Source organism: Lygodium microphyllum, chromosome 8 (genome assembly GCF_053477565.2).
Source record: "Lygodium microphyllum isolate KBCC chromosome 8, Lygodium_microphyllum_v1.1.10, whole genome shotgun sequence".
Classification (NCBI taxonomy): domain Eukaryota; kingdom Viridiplantae; phylum Streptophyta; class Polypodiopsida; order Schizaeales; family Lygodiaceae; genus Lygodium; species Lygodium microphyllum.
The window spans coordinates 127,482,423-127,501,427 of NC_141142.1; the positions used below are offsets into that span (position 1 = coordinate 127,482,423).

Here is a 19,005-nt window from a genome sequence, read left to right on the forward strand (position 1 = left end):
AGCCTTGGAGGATGGATAGAGGAAAAAGGAACACTATTATAGTCAAAGGAAGAGCGTGCCAAGAGAAAAAAGAAAACTATATTATAGTCATGAAGGAGGAGCATGCCAATTATCTACAAGAGCTATATAATTGAGCCATGAAGATCACCTCATAGCAAGAAGGAACAAAAAGTGCAAGGGAGCTCAACAATGAGGAATTGGTGCAATAGGATGGAGCACCAATGACAAAGGTGAGTTCACACATGCCATAGAAAGTACATGAGGCAATGTAGGCCACAAACTATGACAAGTAGCCATGTGCTCTATAGAGTTTCCAATAAAGTTAATACAAGTACTCTTTAAAGGTCTATCAAAATAGCATTTTTTTCAAACATAAAACATCTAGTTGTTTGGGAAAATCTTGTTTGCAAACATTTCCTAATTGAAAAGGGTTTTCAATGTTATGTACTAAATATGTGCCATGTTGGATCTAGATGAGATTATAGCTTTCATGGAGCATACAAATACACACCATAGGGTACTTTGATGATAGTGATACTTTGAAGCTAATATATGTATACAAAAATTAGCTATTTTAGTCATTTTCATAGTGAGCTACTAATCATTGAGAGAGTTGACTAACTTTCATTGAATTAAGGTAGTGAGGACTACCTAGCCTTTACCATTGTTCATGAAAAATTGAGGCTTATTCTTAAGTGAAATGCCAAAATTGACAAAACCTTGAGTCAAATTCAAAACTTCAAATGATTTTAGATATAGTATTATGAAAAGGCCCGCAAAATACAAGAAGAAAGTTACAAATTGTCAAGGTTGAACCCCTTTGTTGTGTTAGCTTTGAAAATTATTTTCCATGAATAATAGCCTTTAGTTGAACCAAATTTTGCAGTGTAAGAATGTACTTCCATTGGTGAGGCACAATCCATATGCAAGATTTTTGGAGCTATTAGAATAAACTTTAAGCATTGAATCTCTAATTTTCAATCCCACATTTCCTAAAAATCCCTTATTCATTGTAGAGGGTTAGTTAAAACTGCTAGTTAATTTGATAACAACACATGCAATTGTGTTTGGTAATGCAGAGCAAATCTCATGGCTTGTGATTCTTATGTTAGCAAAGGAATGCACTACTTGATACATTGGTCTTTTAAAACTATCCAAGATAGATGTCAAATCACATAATAGTCTAATTTAATATTTGTAGTGATTTTGGTGCACTTTCAAAAATGGCCCAAAAGACAACATAACTTAAGAGTTCATCAAGTTGTACAACAACATTTAAAAAAATTTTGGCTTTTGGTTTTCAACCCAACATGAAGAGTTACCCATATGCTTAAAGAGTCTAAACATTCCAAGGTATCCATAGACATTCTAAAATAATGATCTTGAATAGCTTGAACCCAACTTTGAGAGGTGCAGGGCACACGCACACGCACACGCACACACGCACACGCACACGCACACACACACACGCACACATGCACACGCACACGCACACGCACATGCATGCACACACCCACACACGTTATTCTATTGCAATTATACTCTATAATCTACTATTGCAATTATTCTCTATAATCTATGTTCCTATGGTTTAACTTCTCTTTCACTCCTTTTGACTCTACTCTATTTTCATGCTTTTGCAGCATAATGGTTGGCATCTAGAACTATTGGCTTTGGGTTATGGTGACCCACTCCCCCCCACCTTCTATCATCGTGCAAGGGTTTCTGACTTGCATTAGCTCCAAGGATTTCCATCAGATCTTGATTGGTCTAGATCAGTCTAGCTTCAATAGTAGCTTAGAAACTGAAAATTGTCTTTTGTTACAATTATACTTAGCTAATTGGTTGAAAATCTACCATATTGCACTCTCAAATTTGATACATGCCATTACAAAGTTGAAAACTTTGATGGATAATATGGATAATTTAGCAAAGAGGATGAAATGAACCTGAGCAGTTGCATGGACTCATCCAGGTCCATCATCAAGAATCTGTATCTGTTTTAGCATGTTGGCATCCCATTCTAGGATGAACATCCAAGACCCAAAAAAAACTTGGATTTTGATGCTCCCACCCCACTAGATGGGTTGAATCAAAAAGCCTTGGTTCCTTGTGATTTTTCCGAAGAAGAGAATGAAATACTAAACATGACTTGGGAAACCCCAAAATGGGTTAAGAAAAAGATCATGGCTCATACCACGTAGATGCCTTTATCCCTCCCACGGCTCCTCAAAAATTATCTTCAAGCTTGCAGTCATCAACCTTGTCTTTAGTCTAATAGCACCTATTCCTATCAAGGTGTGGCTCCTCCTTGTTGGAAAAGAGAATGTCACTACTGTTGAAAAGGAATCTCTAAGTCTTGCCATGGGTGGCACTTCCTCTCTTGGTATAGAATTATCATTCTTAATGGTCCTATAAGTATGTCTATGTTTGAGACAAATTGTTGCCCATCCCCCTATGGAGTTTGTGTAGCTTCAAAGTCCACAAAATGCAATGATAAGCATGATGGAAAATTCCTCTATTGGGTCTTTAATTTTTTGAGACCCTTTGTTAAATGCTATTGTGATATGCAAGCCATCAAGAAAATTGCAAAAACAATACCATATTATAGTTTGACCATGCCCTTTGGCTCATCATAGATAATATCGACATTATATTTTTGACAAAAACCCTTCGTGGCTTCATGCTCCTATTCTTTAACTAGATAGTAAAGGAAGCACATGAATCTATAAAAAGCTCTCTTGTATTTGATTATTTCAGAGAAATGGTGCTATCATCTCTGCTAAAAATCTGACGGTCTCAAAGAATGGTTCAATCTACTTCCAAGCAAGAAAGGTGATGGGGTGAAACTTATTGAAAGGTGCTTTAACCCATCTAAGTTTCAACAAGGTGCTGGTAGCACCCCTTCTGCCAGGAATTCAAGCTGTATCTTAAGAGGTAGTAGGCATCCTCAAGCACACTTTAGGCCAAAAAATCCAGCAAGCTGCTAGTAGCACACCTTTGGCCAAGAATTCCACCTTTGCCTTAAGAGGTAGTAGGCATCCTCAAGCACATTATAAGCCAAAAATTTTGGTAGTAGATCAACCAACTTCTCCACTCAAGATTCTAGCAAATACACCTTAAATACTATTAAAATAAAAGATATCCACCTTGATGAATGTAGCTCTATGATGAAACAACTACTTTTTGATTGATGTATGTAAGTTCTAGTCCAACAACCACATGGTAGAGTTAAGCTAATTAGAAAAAGACAAGCATTTGTAGTCATCCGTCTCATCTCTTATAATGGCTTGCTCGATAGGATTTATCCTCAAAAATGTTGTTAACCCCAATGCAAGATAGAGTAAAAGGAAGAAAAAGAAAATTCAAGAAAACTAAAAAATGCGAAGCAAGGCAGCCCGACAAAAGGATAAGAGAGGAAAAGGCCAAAAGTGCAAGGGCAGCTTTAAAAGTCGAGGCAAAGGCAAAGGCACATTTTAAAATGTAAATGCACCCCCAAATTTTTGTAAAAGAGTGCTAATACAGGTTACCAAATGTAAGCCCTTTGGAGAATAAGAAGACTGACGCAACTAGGGACTCAACCTTACCTGAGTCAATCAGTTTGATCAACAACCAAGTGAACTGAGAGGTCAACAAGATGTCATGATCAAGCTTCAACAACCATGAAAATGAACAACCCGACTTGGGAGAATTCCCGATTGACATCCAATAAATGATCAATCATTATGACTTACAAACTAAGATGGAGCATCATGGCAGACCAGCTGAGGATATTATAGTTGACCTTGAGGAGGAGCAGAGATTGGCCAAGAGAGTGCTACAGGAAATAGAAATGTGAGAGGTCCATTGAGTTTTAGTGCTTGCCAATTAGAATAGAACACGACCCAATGTGGAGAGGGAAAGAGCGCTACACGCTAACCTCACATTGAGAGAGCTTCTCACTAAGCAACTCAGACAACACGATTGCAGAGCAGAATGGAGTAGCCCTAGTAACTTTGTTGCTAGTGGGGCTAGGAATCATGCCAAATTTGAGGAGCCAACCAAAGATACCCATAGTTACCAAGCAACTCAACAAGTACTAGCCCAACAACGACTCATATAGCTTCATAGAGCAGTTTGAGTAGGTGTGTGAGGCAAATAGCCTAACAGACCTTGCTCAACATGCTCAGAGATAAAGGACGGATGTAGTACACTAGTCTAGATGACGTTGAATGCAACACCTTCAGTACTTTCAAGGGTCTCTTCATCAAGAGATCCTCTGAGGTGGGGTATTTAGATAACCTCATTGTTCTACTGATGAATGCCAGTCAAAAGGGAAAGGAGGACATCGAAGATTCTATCACCCACATGAGGAGTCTCTTTAAAAGAGAATCCTAGCCGCCGTAGAGCAACCTAGTGAGTGAGTGGTCCCTACTGTATTTGTGAGCAGAATTAGGAGTGAAGAGCTCTACAAGGCCTTGGTAGGCAACTCGAACTTGCAAAGGGGATGTGCTAGGTAGGGTCTTTGAGGAAGCCACATGTGTGGACGACCTGCTCAAGGAAATGAGCTCTAGAGCTACAAGCTGAGATGATGCAGTATCTAGAACCTCAAAGGGAGCTACTGCCACTAAGCGAGAGATCCCAGCCAAGGTAGCCAAGAGAAAGGGAAGAGTGTTGACCTGAGACAAGAATTGGTGGACGTGAAGTTGAAGCTGGCCAAGCTCCAGGAAATGATTAGAAGGTCTACGCGACCTCAAGTGCAATGTCTCCATTGTGGAGGGAACCACCTCTCCCAGTTGAGTAGTGCATGGATTCTCGATCCAGACCTTATGCCAATTGCGGTTGGTTCAGTCTCACGATGCTGTGCATTGCCGACTGCCGAGGTGATTGCCATATCCACAACTTTACAATGAGCCATACTAATTGGAAAATAGACCGTCGCAATTTGGAAGGAAATCTCCATTAGCTCTCCCAGTGCCTAATGATGCCAGGCCATTTGTCCCCAGAATGGACATAAACCCTATAGGCATATCTAGAACACCTAGAACCTTCATGACCCATCCACCGAGCAAGGCCCCAATACATTACGTAGAGGAGCCGAATGATGATGAGACATACAGAAACCCTTATGTCTCGTACAATGATGAGGGCAACCCCATCTTAATGGAATTTAGACCAGTGCTGATGATGGTGTTAGAGGGATAGAGGCCTAGGAGAGCAAAGCCATGACCTAATCTCATGCTGGGCTTGTGTCCATGGACTTGAGATGTTAACCCTAAGATAAGGTGGAGAATCCGGAAAATCTAAAGCATAAGACAAGGCTAGGGAAAATGTGAAATGGAAGACGAAGGTGTGCCAATAAAAATCTAAAAATACAAGAAGTGAAAAAAAAGTCCTAAATCAAGGAGAGGCGCACAAGAAAAGTGCAAGTCAATACTTTTGTAAAAGAGTGCAAGGCACACCATAATTTATTTTAAGAGCATCGGGCTCTCACCCGTGCAAACGGGCTCTCACTCGTGAAAATTGTAAAGGTAGATGGGTGGCAGGAAGGAAGCTTGGAAAATAGGAGGACAATGGGAAAAAGGGCCTAAGGCCATGATCGGCCATGTAAAAAAGGGGATGACCACCCAAAAGGGATTTAGGGTTTTGTATATAAAGTTGAAAAGTGAATGAGAAGCTCATTCTCGTGTGTGGCCAAAAGTGGCTCTCCTCCTCTTCTTCTTCTTCTTCTTATTCTTACTTGCTTGAGCTTGTGCTTGAGAGAGGGAGTGTGAGTGTGTGGGAGTGAGAGTGAGGGACCGTGGTGGAGAAGCTCTCCATCTTCTCCTATGTTCTTCTCTTCTCTTCTCTTCTCTTCTCTTCTCTTACTTGCGGAAATGGAGCTTGGGGCAGGAGCTTGAGAATCGAGCTCGCTTGAAGTTTGCACTTGGATCGTGGAGGTATTGAAGTGCTCAGAAGAGGAGGCAACTTGATCAGGTATGGAGGTAAGCTTACTACACTCGTAGAGAGACAACACATCAGCTATGTGAGAGGTAGCCATTAGTGCTTGGCTTGAAACACTTGAAGGAATAAGTGGCCCGTGGATCTTGGCAGTTGAGCTTGAGCTCTCGCCTCTACATGCGGCCACCCAGGGTATGTCTCATCTCATTGCCCCAAACGATAACAAGATAATCAAGAAAAGACTAAATTGAGATGTCCCAAGCGTGGAATCACTCACTTATATGCCAAATGTCTAAGGTGAAAATCATTTGCTAGCTCGACCCCATCATATACCTTTGGTGCCCTCAGGGCTCTTTGGAGTCCAGACACTTGATGGTGAGGCCACTCCCATCTCGTTGAACATCATGACTAGGACATAAACAAAACAGGCCTGCCAGGACCCAACAACCTTGATGGGGCCTCACAATAGGAAAGAAGACCCGTTGAGGGAAGAAGAAGAGGACTGACACCAAAGTGATGCTAAAAACAGAAAACACGGCCACACTAATGAGAGGGAAGTAAGTGGCAAATGCAAAGGATGATACTTCAGCACCTAAAACATCAAAGAAGGGGAGTGCCAAGCTTGTGATCCAAAGCGGCAATTGGAAATAGTCGACAAGGTTAAGGAGTGGGTGAGAGAAGCCCAAGAGCATCCAAAGGATGCCGATCCCATCCTAGAAGATGAGATTGACAAGTTCTCTAGTGTGAGAATGCATCTCTCACTGTCATGCATGAACTCAAGAGATGCATCCAAACCTTGCACAAAATCATGGAGACAAGGCTTGGACACCAACGGTAGGCAAGCTGCTTAAGACCAGTGGCAAAGGAGTGTAGGGCAAGATGAGAGGCAAGCGACTAATAGCCTACTTATGACACTGCTATTAGCTCATGTAATGTTGCTTATGGGGGATCTGCTTAGGTAAAGACCTTCATTATGGTGAGAAGTAAAGCGATGGGTAGAGGGATCTAACAAGCCAGAAGTAGCCAATTTTCATGAGAATGATGCAGACACACAGATACCTAGCCTTACATCAAACTTAGTGCCTAAGTCCTTGTATTTGAATGCTTTCTTGGAAGGCACGGAGATGCATGTGGTTCTACCAGTGTCAACACTAGGAGATGTCGTGAGAAAGGGGGTCGTAGACACGGGAGCAAGAGTCAGTATACTTAGCCATGTAGTTCAGGTTTGGGGTAACCCGCCAATGGAAACCACAAGGTTTAATGTCACGCTAGCTAATGGCATGAAAGTTAAGCCATTTGGAGCGTTGAAGGACTGACCCTTGAAGATAGTAGGTGTCGAGTTCTCGGTGAACTTCATTGTAATGAAGGGAGTAGACTATGATATCTTGCTAGGTTGGTCATGGATGAGGAAGGTGCAAGTAATCGAAGATTGGGGTAACAGCCTCATATTCCTAGGCATCAGATTGGAGGTAGTAAGCGTTGAGATGGACACCTGGACGACCACGCCAGTCGACTTAGATGCCATCTCCTCTATCTTGAAAGGAGACACCCAATCCAGAAATTCGTGTGGACTATTGATGAAGTACATTCCCTACCCCCGCGAAGATGAGCAGGACTAGATGCACATAGTAGCCACCATCAACTTGCCATTTTCAAATGAGGAAGAAGATTATAAGCAGGCTGTAAGAAAAGCTGATGAGTCCCATAAAGTCACTATGCCTCAGAATCCAAAGGATAAGACTCTACCATCAGTACCACTTTGTATGATAGCCAAAAATCATAGCATGCAACAAATACCCACCCCTTTCCATGTCTTGCCTAATAGACTTGAGCTCCAAGGGATTCTTGAGTACATGACATGGGAGCTAGCTGGTCACCCAGTTGCTAATATCAAGTCACTCCAAGATCTCATAGATGAACCGAAATGGTGATGGAACAAAGTGCATGATCTAAACCTTAGGTACAATTGGGCACTAATCATGGATGAAAAGAGAGTCGAGAATAGAGACGTAGATGACGACAAGTAGTCAATAGGAGGTAGCGATTCAAATGATGAGTAGGAGGACTGCTATCCCTCGAATGCAAGCAGTGAAAAAAAAGCCGAGATGATAGAGTACAACACTGATAGCCGAGTGATCAAACAAATAAAAGTAGACTCCAAGCCGCAGAGATCCAATGCATTTAGATGATTGCACTTGGCTGGATCACTTAGGTGTGATGGACTATGAACAAGAAGGGCTAGTCTCTCGAAGTGTTGCATCTCTCTTTAGAACGGAGTCGGCCTCAGAGTTGCAACCACCGACAAGGGAAACTCCATACTCTAGCGAGGGTTGTGAGTTCAACTTGCAATCGAAGGTAAGCTCTGAGAGTGATCTAGAGATACTCTGATCACCTAAGATCAAATGCACCAAAGGGGACTTGCTAGTCCACCTAAGGCATAGGTGATTGAAGGAGGAAAAGGGAGGACAACCAAGAGGGATGGAAGTCGACAACAAAAGAAACCCCAAGACCTACCAAAGTGTTTAACTAAGTTCAAGAAAGGGGATAGGGTAGTGATCTTGTTGGGTGCAAAAAGACAAGGATAGACGAGCGAACCGATAGAAGGACTTACCAAAGTCAAGGAAGTCGACTGGGCTAGGGAAGGGGAGAAGCCTTGACCTGTGTCTATAGATGACAACCTCTGACTGAGCAAGAAGAGGCTTATCTTATTGCTCTCATGTGAGAGTACATTGATGCATTCACGTGGAACTTAAAGGAGTTGATTTGAGGGTTGGTAACACATAACATCCCAATGACTCGTGACACAATGCTAGCAAAGCAACAACCTTACCTGATGAATCCAAAGCACGCTTACGCTATAAAGGAAGAGATCAATAGGCTATTGACAACAAGATTCATCTACAAGATTGAGCACATAGACTGGGCATCACCCATTGTGATCGTCTTGAAGAAGAATGTAAAAATCCAAGTGTGCATGAACTATAAGAAGGTCAACATCGTGACTAAGAGAGATAATTACCAATTGCCTTACAAGGAGCACATGCTTGGGAGAGTAGCAGGAAAAGAGACCTACAATTTCCTAGATGACTTCTCAGGTTACAACAAAGTCTAGGTACACCCCTATGACAGGCGTAAAATCATGTTCGCCATGCAGTAGGGTGTATTTGTGTACATAGTCATGCCATTTGGGCTGATGAATGCTCCTGCTACCTTTCATCATCTAATGTGCACCATCTTCAAGGACATGCTTAGGTAAGAGCTAGAAGTATTTGTTGATGACCTATGCCTACACTCCAGTTGGGAAGAACACCTCGATAAGCTCTGCATAGTCTTTGAATGATGTAGGCTCTATAGTCTCTCTTTGAACCCCCTAAAGTGCCAATTATGGGTAAAACACAGATGCATCTTAGAGAAAGTGGTGTCCAAGAACAACATTTCCACCAACTTCTTGAAGATCAAGGTTATTGTTGACTTATAACCACCAACCAACTATAAGGGATTTTAATGCTTCGTAGGACACATAGAGGGTACTATCAGTGCTTCATTGTTTTGAACTATGCATTGATTGTTGCTAGACCAATCTACAAGTTGCTGATTGTATTCAAGTGGACCGAGGAGTGCCAATGTGCTTACGAGGAGTCTCTCACTACCGCACCAATTTTACAAGCCCCAGACTGGTACAATACATTCCACGTGCATATTGATGTGTCAAAGTTTGCCGTTAGAGCCATGTTATGCCAACCTAGCGAACATAACCTTGACTATCTAGTGAGCTTTGCTAGTAGACAACTCACAAATATGGAGATGAACTACTTCACAATGGAGAGGGAGGGTTTTACGAGCTCCAGATTGGTACAATACATTCCATGTGCATATTGATGTGTCAAAGTTTGCTGTTGGAGCCGTGTTGTGCCAACCTACAGAACATAACCTTGACTATCTAGTGAGCTTTGCTAGTAGACAACTCACAAATACGGAGTTGAACTACTCCACAATGGAGAGGGAGGGTTTGGCCATGGTATTTTCTGTAAAGAAGTTTCACGCATTATCTTTTGGTCATTCCCTTTACCTTCTTTGTTGACCATCAAGCTTTGCTCTATCTAGTGAACAAATCTTGAACTACTGGACACATAGCTCGATGGTAACTTTTTGCTTTTAGAGTTTGACTTTTCTGTGGTCGTACACAAGGGCAAGCAACATTACATTGTAGATCACGTGTCCCACATACCCACAAGAGAGGCAGCTAGAGACAAGCCATTATAGATGACCTACCCAATGCACACCTCTTTAGCATGCCTAGTGAGAAGGATTTATTCAACGGACTACCTTACAAAATGGGCTGAAGCTCGAGCCATGAGAAAGAATGATGCTAGAACCACCGATAAGTTCCTTTGGGAGTAAGATTGATCTCACGATTCAATTGCCCCATTGAACTATTTTGCAACCAAGGCACTCATTTCATTAATGAAGTGATTGCCCACTTTCTCTCAACCTTCTTGATCATCCATAGGAAATCATCACCCTACTACTCTCAAGCTAATAGTTGGGGTGGAGTCCACAAACAAGATCCTAGTGAATATCTTGACTAAGGTAGTCTCGGCCTCACATAGTGTGACTGGGATAACAAACTCATGGCAGCACTATGGGCTTATAGGATAGCCTATAAGACATCAGTTGGGCAAACATCCTTCAAGATGACCTATGGAACCGAAGCGATTCTGTCATTAGAGTTTTTTGTCTCTAGCTTGAGAGTGGTAGTACAAGAGTAATGGGAAGGGAAAGAAGCATGGACCAAACACTTAGTAGAGTTGGAGCCTCTCTCTAACGAGATGCGATTCCTAGCTACTCATGCACTAATCTATGCATGTCAAATGACGTGACTTTGAGCAAGGCGACCTAGTATTGCTATACTCAGTGTAAAGGGCCACAAGCAAAAGATGAAGTTCAGAGGATTAGGGCCTTTTAAAGTCTGCAATATTAGTCAAACAAGCAATGTCGAGCTCGAAACTTTAGACAGAGAGGGCATAGGCTTCTTTAACAACAGTCATCTCAAGAAGTACTACCCCCCAACGCATCCGTTGCACAAGACGGCCATGCTGCAGGCACCTGTCAATGTGAGAGTAGCCACCATCATGGAAATCAAGGGGATGAACGAGGAGGCATTAGAACCTGCTTATTTATGAATCACAGTTGCTGCTTAAAAGACATGTAATGTTGACGCACTCATTGATGAGGGAGCTAACTTCAACATCCTTACTTATGAGCATTGGACTCTCATTGGCGAGCCCCCCAGCTACAGCCCACGAATGCTAAACTCAACCCCTTTAGGGGACATTCCTACCCTCTTCTAGGAAAATGCAAAGAAGTTGTCTCTATCGAGACTAAAAGCGTGCCCATGATTTTCTATGTGCTACATAACACCAATGCTATAGGTAAAGAATTGCTGCTAGGATACGCTTTTAAAAAGTGTGCACATTGCAACATCGACTACGATTTGCAATGCATTCACCTCGCCATTGGCATTGTGAGGATAGTAATAGCTTATAGCAAGGGCAACATGGATCCACCCAAGCCAGTAGCACCACCGATAGTAGTATCTAGCATGAAGTCTTAGGAGGGGGATCATGACTTATCGCGCCTTGCCAAGACCTCAAAACTCCCTTGATGCAAGACCACTAAACAAAAACTAAAAGGGGTACCTAAATGCCAATCACTACCAGCCAACAGCTAACCCATAAGGACCCATAACTTCCAAACATCACATCCTAAGTGTAGGAGACACAGTTGGTAATTTAGAATCCGATGAGCAGTCAAGCCACAATGGGTACCTACCATCCTATTGTACACACAAGGCTACTATGAGGGCAATAACTAGATTTGGGTACCTAAGACCAAGAGTACCACAGACGACCCTAAACCATATGCTACTAGCCCATCTCCAAAGATTGGTGAGCCACCTAAACTTGCTAAACTACTCGAGTCAAAGCCCAAACCCGTTCAACAGGTCTATCGACCAACATTGCAACCAGATGTTCCCAAACTAACCCAAGCTAACACTGCTAGCATCTCGAAGGCTTCAAAACCAACAAGTGGCACAACACTTGAGCCCCAAAACAAGCCCCTCACACAAGTGGCTAGCCCACCCCCCAAGGATCAGTTGAAGCGAGAGACACCACTTGTTGTTGAGCTATCCATCCTAGTCAAACCCCAATGACCTACAAGCCTTAAACACTCTTATTATGAGCGGAGATGTATTCTTATGTTGGTCTCTGATCTAGCTATGAGCACGAGGGATGACTTAGTCACATGCATTAGATGCTTAGATTCTACCTTCACGATGCTCGCTAAAAGCTACGAAAGGTTAGACCTAGGCCTAGACCTAGGCCGATGACCTAGGCCTCCTAGATGAGCCTTTAGCAACTAATCTACACACAATGCCATTTACTTGGGAGGAATTCGAGTTCATGTCCATTAAATTCCCCATGGTAGCCGAGAAATTGATTGCCATCAAGTTTTCTCATGAGCAAGCTCATAGACAAAGGCTAATCACCTCCTATAGCAAGAGCAAAGTCTTTGCCAGAGACCAAAAGCTAGAAGAACTTAATAGGTTGGCCATCATTGACTCCTCCTTTCTACCCAAATGGTATGCTCTCCGTCTTCAATGGGAATAAGAGGGCTTCCTAATTATGACCAATGCCAAGTAGTACAGACGGACCATCAAAATCTCTAAGTATGACCCCACTTATGTGGATCCTACCTCCTTTAGAGTATTGGCCATCACTCACAATCGACCCTTAAAAGATCCCCTATTTAGACCAAGTCCTTACTGAGGAAGAGCTACACACATTGCGAGATAGTAGGATCAACACTGGTGACTTCCTCTCATTGATGTTGTGACCTACATTACGCACATAGGTATTAGACCTCATGACATGGACCATCATGTGCTCACTTAGAATATAACCCACATTTCTATGTTTGGATAATGCAATGGTAAACCATCGAAAAACTATGCTTAATTCCCTTAACCCTTTGTTCTCCAATCCTAGGAAGGATTCAGATCCTTCCTTGGGGGGGAAGGGGGTAAGGTGGAAAGTAAAACATGTCTCGAATCTCAACCAATGTTTAAAGGAATAAAAACCAATTTATGATTGAGGAAAATTGTCATAATTTCTTTTGGATTGTGTGGAGTCCTTGCCAAAGTCTCTATTCAGTACTTAAGCATTTCACCTCTCCATGGCTTACAATCATTATATCTACTTATTGTTTTGCAAGAGTTATCTCAAGAAAAATAATGGTAAGTTGTGGTATTGTGGTAGCAACCTACAATAGCATGCCAAGATAAGGGCAATATTCCATTCATAGAAGAAGAACATGCAAAGTATGACCTAACGGTGGAGATCAGGGCCTTTAACCGGTTCAAGTTTAGAAACATCATGAACTTGGATGACTTGGTCATGGAAGAACTGGTCGTGAAGCAGCTTGTCAACCAATGAAACTTGGAAAAGTATGTGGAGAAACTTGGACAAGCTGTAGACTATAGCATGTGTGTGGAGTTTCTATGGAGCTTTGACACCAATAGGAAATATAGCACCATAATAATGAGAAGAGGAGAAGAGCCCGACAGGGTCGAGGTGGAATTGAGCCTAGAAGTGGTGGAAAGAGCATTGGGCTTGGTCAATAAGGTTGAGACATAACCTAAGAGGGACGTTTATGGCATGCTAGGGATGGACAAAGCCTTAGTCCACACCAATGACGGCATTAGCCTAGTCGACATCTTGGATCATGAAGTGAGGTTGGAGGCAAAGTTGATCCACGTCCTGTTCTCTAGCCAAAGGTACAATGTCTTGATGAGCAGAATTGGAGTGCCCCTATTAGAGAGCCTTGCAGCCAAGTCCGTGGATGAGGTGAACTAGAATGGCTACCTCCAAACAACCATTGAAGCTTCGACAAAGGCACTAGCCATAGGGACAAGATGAGCGGGTCGGGAGTCTTCGGCTCCCACAACGGGGACGATAAGGAAGAAGTCATCATCAAAGGCATCCATCGTATGGTTTGGCGGGGTGTTGAATGCCATAATCCAAGAGGGTGAGGGAGAGAAGGTAAAGAGAGGAAGTGGAGGAGACACCTGAAAGGTTGCCACCCCAAGAATAGGAGCAATTGAGTGAGAGGATTGAGTGAGGGTAGAGAATTAGAGGTACCATCTGGCCAAGGAGGGCCTAGGAGGCCAAAGAAGACCCCTTGAAAGTAGCAGCAAGAGACTAGGGAAAGAATGGCAAGGGAAGAAAAGGCTGAATTATAGAGGGTTCAAGAGGAGTCGAGGAGGCTTGAAGAAGAAGGAAGGAGGAAAGAAGAGGCAGAGGCGAAAGAGATACTAAACAAGGAAGAGGAAGATTTAGCTCGAGCCATCTGTATGTCAGTGGAACAGCCCTTGAGGCATGAGGAGTTAGCCGCGATGGGTCCACCAAGGGAAGAAGGCCCAAGCACAAACACAAAGTGTCAAAGACTGAACCATTGCCGATGGAAAAAGGCGAGGGCAAGGGCCAATTGTATCCACTCCCACACCTGTTGTAGTGCCCCAACTTGTAACTCCCACAACCACCCAAGACGTCACTAGCACAAGGGATGCAACCAACCTTATGGCTTGGGTGCAATACCTCATGATGAACAAGGTGTAGAAAATAGCCCTAGATCCGAGTGGGGGAGCTCCAATGATTGGGATGAAGAGACCAACAATTGCAGATGCTGTGAATCTAAGCAAGACCCCAAGAGGGGCAGAGAAGAGAGGCATCTACAACGATCGTACCAACAACACCGCACCATCCATGGGCTACGACGAGTATGACAAAAAGCTTATCACAGGGTAAAGGCAAATAAGAAAATGATGGTAATTGAATTGGAAGTCAAAAGAGAAGCATTGGTAGCCTTCCAGTTGGAAAGGACTTGCCAAGTAGCATGATACCAAAGAGAAATCTACAAATTGAAGGAAGAACTCAAGGCTAGAAAGAAAGAGAAAGATAATTGGCAAGGCTCGAAGAGGAACGATAGGAATTGATAGGGTTGTAGAGGGAGTACAAGCTCATCCTCGTGCAACATGAGGAGTTGAGAGAGCAATTGAAGAGGGTAGAGAAGGCAATGGTGGAACTTGAGGTAGCAGACACAAAAAAATCCCAAAGAGAGAAACAGCTCCAAAGAGACATAGAAAAAAAGGAGTAGAGGTTAGTGGTAGAGGTGGAAGACTAGGGAAGGCTAGAAAGGGAGATTAAGCACATGGAGAGGGAGAAGGAAGAAGCAACCCCCCAGAGGTGGAGAGAGCTAAAACCAAGGATGGTGGCTTTAGCATGAAGGTAGAATGAAAATCTGGAGGAAATGAAGCAAATAGTAAAAGAATGGGTCACCAAAAGCAAGGGGAGAGTGAGAGAACTAGTAGGCCGTCTAGCCCATGCCGAAGGGAATAGGGTGTTGATAGAAAGTAGGGAAGTAGAGGCCATGAAGATAAGCATGGAAGCCCATCAAGGTGCCTTCCTCAGCACCATCTTAGATGTCATGCATCCATAAGAGGAGAAGGCTATTGAAACCCTATAGAAGAAACAATAAATTACCCGCATGACCATAAGGCACAGCTTGTGTATTCAAGCTCATGAAGAAGAACCAAAACCTAAGCCTATGAGAGCAAAGGGAGTACCTACTAAGGGAAGGACTAACAACCAAGAGATGGAATGGCTAGGGTATGCGAAGGAGCAAGGGCCACAAGAGCTAGTGTGAGAAGAAGAGCAACAAATGTATTCCTACTACCAGAAGTAGGGCAAGATTTTGAAGTGAGGCAACAAGACAAGGAACAAGTCCCCTAACCACCCTCTCCAAGACCAGGAAGTGCCACTCGAGGATGCAATGGTGGAAAGAAAGGAGGAGGTCAGGAAAAGAAGGAAGAAGATGATGGAGCAAGCATGCAGAAGACTAAGGGCACAACCCCTAGCAATATTGGAAGCTCCCATCTCACAAAAATAAGAATGTTTTCCAGTCAACTGGAACCTAGAACTCGCAGTGTGGGAGTAGTGGGAAAACAAGTGCAAGACCTTCAAATTTACCTTTTGATACCCACCCACACTAAGCTGATAATTATCCCATAAAGTGGTGGAGGAAGTGATTAGCATGTGCAGAAGGCTCGGGGATCGGTGGAGTGCAGAATGAGAGACAAATCCAACTTTGTGGGGGACAGAGACACATGATTATTGGGAAGACAAAGTCATGGAGGTGCCCAAGTCCGTCAAAGAGTAGGAGTCATAGTCGAAGTGGAGGCCAAGAATTTGGGACCGGAACATAGATGCATGGATATCATTTTGCAGCATTCTATCCTATGAGAGAAACAACCCAGCATACATGCCATATCCAAGAAGGGTAGGGGTGGACTTTAACCCCGACATCCATGGCTGTTATGATTTTCCTAAAATCTACAATGTAAATGCTACAAAGGTAGAGGAAGCCCTTGTATTCTTTGAAAATGACCTAGGACTCTCCATCTCCCACTTCCTTAGCAAATTCTCTTCCTGGCCTGATCGTGCTTTTATCACAACATGTAACTACCTTAGGTTACTTAGGGTTTTGCTTAAGCAACTACTTATCTCTCATGAATACCGTCTACCACCCCTATTTTTTGATTTGAATGCTAGCATAGATAGTTGCGCTATGGCCACACTCATGATGAGAGCCACCCTCCTCCCATCCTTTTGCATGGCCTTACTAGAGGACATGAATGACAGTCGATTCAATAGGCGTAATCATCCATTTTTGTCAACAACTCCTCTGAATGTATGCATGAATTTAATGGACCATATGCAAGGTAGGAACTTCCTTAGTAAATCGCTTAAGCCCCCATCCTCCTCCTCTCACGACCCTAAATCTGAGACTAGTTCCTCGTGCACATTTAAAAAAATAATAAAAGAGAAAAAAAGCAAGAAAGGAAAGAAAAATGAAATAAGCAAAAGAAAAAGAGAGAGAAAAGAAAGACAAGAGCAAGGAAGGAAAAGAAGATCAAATAGTAAGCATAAAAACACACCTCACTTCATGAGTGCCACAATCACTGCACACCTATGGGTCCTTGAGTTAGGCATGTTCGGTGGCCATGGTTGGCCGGCTCCGTTCCTAACCCCCTAGCCCTTTTTGTTGAAAAACACGGACCTAGAATTAGATCGGTTATGGTGGATGCAAGTCAAACACACGATACATTATCAGAATGGGGAATTGTAACTCAAGTGAATTAGGTTCCAAGTTAGATTAGATTGGACTCATAAACACAAACTTGAGTGACTCAAATTGATAGTACCATTCCTTGAAATGAGTGTCAAGTACATGCGTATATAGCTTTTGGGTAGTACCACTGTTCCTCACTGTGCTTATGGGATTTTGGACATCTCTTCCTAGAGAATACATCCTTTGTCTATCTTCTAACCTCTTCACGGCATACATCTAGCCTCTATGGGCAAGCACATTTGCTATTCTCAACACCCCCCCTCAAATGATGAGTTCCTACACCTATTGGCATGCCCCCCTACATGCGGACATGGACTAGGAGACTAGCTCTTTGGCAGCCTTAGTTAGGTCAAGCTTGAAACTTTACATTTTCGATAGGGTTTGTTACATCCACTATGGGAAGCAGATCCACTAAGGGAATTTGATATCCACTATGGGAAAGATCCACTTTGCGAAAAAATGATCCATGATGGAAATTTTTTTGCAAAACATTTTGTTTGTAGGAGTGGAAATTTCTTTATCTTCTTCTTGCTTTAAGACATTACTAACAACATGATCGAGAGGTGCAACTCTTTCCAAAGTGTTTGTTGCCAAAAGATAGAACATTCCAACCTAGAAAAGGTCCATCACAAATTTTTTCATACCAACTTTAGCAATGGCATAAGCAAATCCATGCGGCATTAAGGCAGGGCCCTCAATCAATATTGCTAGTGGTATATAGAAAAGCAGTGCTATGATTGAAATATATGCATAGAGGTTTGTGCTATCCATCTATCATTGCTTTCTTTTGGAGTACACACTTCTATAGGTAAATGCAATATTAGAAGTCATTGCATTGAGAAACCCAGTCCATTTGAAAGATAATTCCATCAAAGAAGCCATTGATACACCAAGTGCGCGACTGGAGCCAGAGACAACTAGAGTTTGAAGGGAATCTGTTGGCCCAAAACAAATTGAGAAGCAACATCATTGAAGAAAGGTTCCAAAGCTTTAATGGTATGTATGATTGACACATCCACAACTGCAAACGAGACATTGCTCATCACATGTCCTAGAGTATGGCAGAAGGAAACTAGAACCAGTGCTGGATATCTTTCTAAAAACCCCATTGGACTTTTAGTTATATAGCCAGGGATGAAAAGTCCCCGCCTTCTGTATCTGTAGCATCAAGAGGCAACACCATGGTATACCCATGGGCTTTAGCTGCTCCCTTGTATGGTGTAGTATTTATCTTTGCCTTTTAAGTATGATTTCTACAAAAGGCTTGCCATTGCTAATATATTTGATACCTTGAAGCATTTTTTGCATGCCTACAAATTCTATGATGATCTACTCCTAATTAACACTCCAAATTCTACTATCTTTCTCACCTAACAATGCACATCCATCTTTTCTATTGATCCAAGTGTTTCTCTACAATTTGATACTTCGAAGAGTTCCTTTCACTTTTTTGAGAGTGGTCACTTCATCTCTTGTGCCACCCACTTTCTAAATATGTAGTTCAATTGCTTGCCCAATGTCCTTTCCATTCAAACTTATGACAAAAAGGACAAATTTCCCTTCCACTATATATGATACATTCATAGAAGTAGTAATCGACCAATTTAATTTGTCTCACACAGTAATCCTTTCCCAAGTTAGTCCAATCATTTATTCCAATAGTTTTACCATCAATGCTCATATACAAATCTAGATACCAGTGCAAAGATTTGTGGCTTTGAAAAAGCATGCCTTTCCAACTTATCTCTAGATCTTTGAAAGCTAATCTACAACTGATTAATAGGACCTTGTACAATTGCGAGCACTCTTGTGAATAATCTTGGTGTGTACATTGGG

At 42.5% G+C, this 19,005-nt stretch overlaps 1 pseudogene; it reads right to left on the bottom strand.

Annotated features, from left to right (window-relative positions):
- Positions 1–10,928: 10,928 nt before the first annotated feature.
- LOC148032837 (triose phosphate/phosphate translocator, chloroplastic pseudogene) lies at positions 10,929–18,278 on the bottom strand (annotated as a pseudogene).
- Positions 18,279–19,005: the final 727 nt, after the last annotated feature.